Here is a 5,816-nt window from a genome sequence, read left to right on the forward strand (position 1 = left end):
TTAATTAATGGCTTATTCTGACTTTATATTTGTACCTTTAAATGATACAATAGAAATCAAATATATTGTTGAGAACGAATGATTCTTTCCCTCTTTTTTCCCTCATAATCTAGAAAATGAAGGTGCGAGTAGCCTCACTCCGACTACACGCTGACACAGTGTTACACAACTAGTTTAATTTTAAGCATTATACTTTGCTCTGTCAAGCTTATATGTAGCTGCACTACTTATTGGTGTATGCTATAACTCAGGTTTTCTTTCACAACCACGGCTTTGCAGCCTAAAATCTGCAAGCCAACATTAAACGTAGTACATGTATAAGTAATGCCTTACGTACGCCGCTTGAGAGATCCTTTCTTTCTCTTTTTTCCATCTCCTAATTCACTTCTCCCCTTTCCTCTTTCTTCTCCTTCTTTTGCCGGCTAAATACTTTTTGTGCGGCTGTTGTCTTTCGTAAAAAATTATGCTTCGCATGTTTATAAAGTGATGTGAAGTATTAAACAGTTTATGTTATAATAAAATATGATCAAAATAAAAATTAATTAGAGTTAATAAGACAATTAGAAGGAATTTTATTATTTTAAAATGAATAACGATTTTCGATATATTTTCCTACCAGGAATTTTATATTATAAAAATATGTCGGACGCATGTCCGTGCCAGTTAACGTACCATACGATACGTTCTTTTCTCTAACTGACAAGCGTCTTCACTTGACTAGCAAAGCCAAAATATTCAAAAATACAGTATAGAAGATATCTAGAACTTGGACTGAGGATAAGACAGTTACAGCGTTTATGGTTCTGTACCGATACAGATTTTATGGAAAAACTATAATGGACTTCGTAGATTCGATACCTGTAATACCAAATTTTAAATTAACCGAAGACAGTGTTACAATCAAATTAAAAATAATTATGAAGTCGGATATTTTTCGGTGTTCTTGTTATATGTAAACTTTGCGACTTCACTAGGATCACGTTTTGAAGTTCTTGCTGTGCCCATTTCGTATTTTCTAACTATTCCTGCTATTGTGCCTTTTTTGTATCCTAGGACTTCGGCTACTTGTACAATTCTGTCGATTTCTTTTGTTCTGTCTACAACGCTGTCACAACACAGAAAAGCTCTGCTGATTAAAGTTCGGAACGCTGCCAGCTTATAACGGTACGGGTCATTTGATTGCGATGTGATGTAAAGCGGGCTGTGGTAAACGGAAGGTCTACCAACGGCGTGGAAATTTACAGTCAAAAAGTTTGCCATTAACTCGTAATTTTACCTTAGTTAATAGTTACATGTTTGAACAATTATACCTTAACAATTCATTTCAATGTTTATTTAAAGTATTATTAGTGGATTTATTTTTATTTTTTATTTCTATTGCTATATCTGACTTTGTTTTTTATTGTATATTTGTATTTGTATATATTATTTTGTCAGTTATTTTCTTATTTTTCCGTTGTCAATTTTTTGAATTTGAACATATGTATTCTATTTAATGGAACGCCAATGCTCTAATTCTCTCGTTAAGCCTGAGGATGGCCTATAGAGTAAGCCGAAAACGTTAGTTTACAATAAAACTATCTCGGCAACAAGAAAGGTGTCTTGTGATAAAGCCAATATAACATATGTCTATAGTGAGATGTTTGATAGTTTTATATTAAGTGATGTATAAAGAATATATTTCAACCGCTTGTTTTTATATACTGTATATATAAATAAATTTGTGCGCTGTAAATTTCACTTTTATAATTTTATTTATTAGAAAAAATCATTGTCTTTAAAAAGTTAAAATAATCCTGTTTCTAATAAATATTATTTTAATAAAATAATCCTTTCTGAAATATTTCAAACCGATTAATATATTTACATAACACGGACGTAAAAACATGATGTGATCGTAATACGTCACGCGTTGTTAAAAATATATTCTAACAATACCTAACGAATTGTTACAATGTATTGTTCGTTTTTTATATTGTAGGTGACCATTGTAAGGAAAGAAAACGCCGACGAAAGGCGGAGAAAGCCCGCTCGGGTGAAGACAAGAGATGCTGACGGGGCGAAGAGGGGTCTCTGTGTCACGTTTCTTTAAGCTCCGCTCGAGTAAAGAGGCCGACGGGAGATGGAGAGTCCTCCGAGTGTCCCGCATTTAATTAAGGCCCGCTCAAGTGAAGACGTCGACGAAAGGCAAAGAAGTCTCTCAGTGTCCTGAATCTTTAAGGCTTGCTCGGGTGAAGACAGGAGATGCTGACGGGGCGAAGAGGGGTCTCTGTATCACGTTTCTTTAAGGCCCGCTCGAGTAAAGAGGCCGACGGGAGATAAAGAGTACTCCAAGTGTCCCGCAGTGATCCGCTCGGGTGAAAACAGAAGACCCTCGGGAAAGGCGGATAAGGCTTTCTGTTTTCCACATCTTTAAGGTCCGCTCGGGTGAAGACAGATGATGCTGAGGAAAGGCGGAGAAGGCTGTCTGTGTCCTGTTTTATTAAATTTCGCGCAGGGCGAGAATTTTTTGTTTTGTTTATTGAGGTTCGGTATGAGTTTGAAGAAAATTTTGTGGCTCTAACGTGCTTTTTATTATGACCTGGGATCTTAGTAGCTTTCTTTCTTTCATTATTACTAGTCGTTGTAGTATTGTATCCATTAGTTTAGATAGTAACGATACGGTGAGTTTCGAATAGTTAAATTTGTTATATTCAGACGAAATTATAAATATTTTCATTGTGTGAGTTAGGACGAATGAAACTCGACAAGTGATGTCAGTCGCTTATAAAGTTGCATTCTTTCCAACTCTTTGTGGAACTTTGAAGCAGCCACCTCCACGTAGTGAGTTCTGGGTTGTCGTTTGTCTGCAAATAACGAACGGCGAGCGAAGAGCTGCTTGTTTCTTTCAATTGATAATAAGAAATGAAAACATGACAATAAAAACAGAAATTACAAAAGTAAGTAAAGTTAGGAGAATTAAGTATCTAACTTTGGTATAAATCGCTTTAAATTTTATCTAAGTGGTGTTAATTCCTTTGTTTTAATCGTGATCGTGAATTTCAATTTATCCTAGTTCTGAATTATTAGAATATATATCTAAAATAGAATGTTTGTTAGTTTTATATTAAGTGATGTATAAGGAATATAAAGCAACCGTTCGTTTTTATATATACAGTAAGACCTCGTTTAGCGCTTAGGATGCGTTCCTAGACGACAAAGCGCTAAATGAAACAGCGTTTCATTTAGCGTTAGCGTTTAATTAACGATTTCGGTTATCCTTACCGAATTTTCACTAAGGAAATCTATAACAAGTTTCTGAGATCTTCGTTTTAAGAATCATCCTTAAATAACGTCCTTTGTAAATTAACTGCCTACATGAGCTCAAATACGTTAAAACTGAACGCAAATAAAACAAAATGTCTCTGCTTTGTAAATAAAAATAAAATTGTTGATATGGATCAACTTCAAATTGAAATAAATGAAAAGAAGATAAATAGAATTAACTGCATAAAATATCTCGGTGTTTTGATAGACGACAAACTCAGATTTTATAGACACATCGAAAATTTAACTAAGACTGTTGCTAAGTTTACTGGCATAATTAGGAAAATACAGGACTTTCTGAATATAATACGATAATAAGACTATATCACACCTGTATAGAACCGAAAATTCAATATGGCATAATTATAAGGGAATTACATCCGATTATATCGCAAATCGATTACAAATACAACAAAATCATCTAATGAGAGCCATTTTTAAATTAAAGTACTATGAATCAATCTCCTATTGTTATCAAAAAGGAAAAAATTGACAACATGAAAACATTATATTCAAAACAAATTATACTTTTCTCTTTTAAATTTATAAAGCTTAAAACGTCATCTTTTCAATATTATAGAAAATCATCGCAGGAAGGGAAACTACTGTAATCGTCAAAATTATAACTTCTTAAAACAGGGCCGTGCGGTAGATTTTCTCAGTATGATGCGAGTCTTCGAAATGCCGCTTATGCCACATCTTAAATGATGCTTATGACGCCTCATTACGGTGCCGCCTGATGCGGCCGCATCTCTGCATCATAGCACGGCCCTGCTTACAAGCTGTTTACAGAACGAATATTTCGTAACATCTGGTATCTGGATAGGAGAAAGTTAGAGGTTAGGATGTTCTCTATCCAATCATATAATGGGTGATATCAACTTGAAACACTAAATGGCAGAGTATGGATGGGGTAAACTTTTTTGACGTGTACATTTGTACGAGATACACACATTTATTTCTGGACCTTCTGAATACTTTCCAATTTCTAGTACAGAGTTTGTTTATGATTCTTCTCATTTTTAGAAAATACTGTACCTCAAATAAAAAATCACCAAAGATATCTCTCGCATTTAAAATCATCAAACATATCTCTCAAAGCATGTAACAAATTTATCTACTTTTTAATTTTAAATACAATAAAATAATCATCGTATTATTTTTCACCAAAATTAACAACCACCTAAAAATTGATTAAATTACACAAAAATAATAATAATAATAATAATAATAATTAAAATATAATTTGGATCATATCCAATTTAAATTTAATTTCGGTGTTGGAATTGGTTAATTGCATTAAGTTTGCAGCTTTAGAAATAATTTATAATTCAAAAATGGAAAGTAACAGTTGAAAATTCAGGTTTATTTTTGCTTTAAAAAATGATAAATTAAAGCAAAAATTCAGTTTATTTTTCTAGTTTTGAACGCGAAAATGTAAGATAATTATTCATAGGGGGGTGAGACGTTTTATTTGGGTAAGATGCCCCACGTGTGCGAGATGCCCTCCAGTTGTTTTCATTTTTTATGGTAAATTTACAGCAAAATTAAGCTTATTTCCTAGAAAATTGCTAATTGCAACTCTGTTTGGGTAAGATGCCCCAGCCGGGCAAGATGCCCTGTAATTTGTTTGGGGGACTCTAATGGTGGCTTTTTAAATCTAACAGTGTTGTTTTATTAATAATTTAATTAGTGTATAACTCGTTCCGTGGGGCATCTTTCCCGTTCGGCTTGTAAATGATGTAAAAAATCAGTAAGTTTTCTTAATATAAATCGTGTAGAAGTATGTTTAATATTCAATAAGTGTATTGTTTAAGGTGTTTTGCCATAATAATCTATAGAAAAAAATATACAACAATCATTATTTATAGGGATATTTAATAATTTGTAGTGTCTAGGGTAAGATGCCCCAGTAGTTTCATGCTTCTAGAAGAGTTGACATAACAATTCTTACATATCCAATTGTATGTAATCTCTAAAAGTTTCAAGTGATTATAGCCTCGAGGGAAAGATGGCCGCCGTTTCTTATATCTACAAAAATTTCCAGAGTCTAGAAAAAGTTGTTCAATGATTTATATTCTCTGGAGACAAATCTCCTGTCAGGTTTTTATACTTTCAAGAAAATCCATAGAAATCTATAGCAGAAAAGAAAGCGCCAAATAGTTTGAAATCTCCAGGGAAAGATGCCCCAATAGTGCCTTGTCTTCTAGGGGAAAAAAAACACTAATTATATAACATAATAGGAAAAGATTCAATCGAAAACATTACGTTGGAGCATCTTTCCCTGATGAGGCATCTTTCCCTAATGGGGCATCTTCTACCGATTTTTCCCGATAATTCGAATTAAACAATTAAAAATAAATAACAAAAATTAATAATAATCAAGCTTTTTTTCCCCAGAAATATTAATTATAAATGCTGAATATTTTTTAATTAATAAATCTTATTAAAAAGACATTTTATTTTATTTTTATTATAAAATATGACACAAATAAATAATTTTTTTTTTG

Source organism: Centruroides sculpturatus, unplaced genomic scaffold (genome assembly GCF_000671375.1).
Source record: "Centruroides sculpturatus isolate CEXI.00-Female unplaced genomic scaffold, Cexi_2.0 scaffold321, whole genome shotgun sequence".
NCBI classification, from domain to species: Eukaryota; Metazoa; Arthropoda; class Arachnida; order Scorpiones; family Buthidae; genus Centruroides; species Centruroides sculpturatus.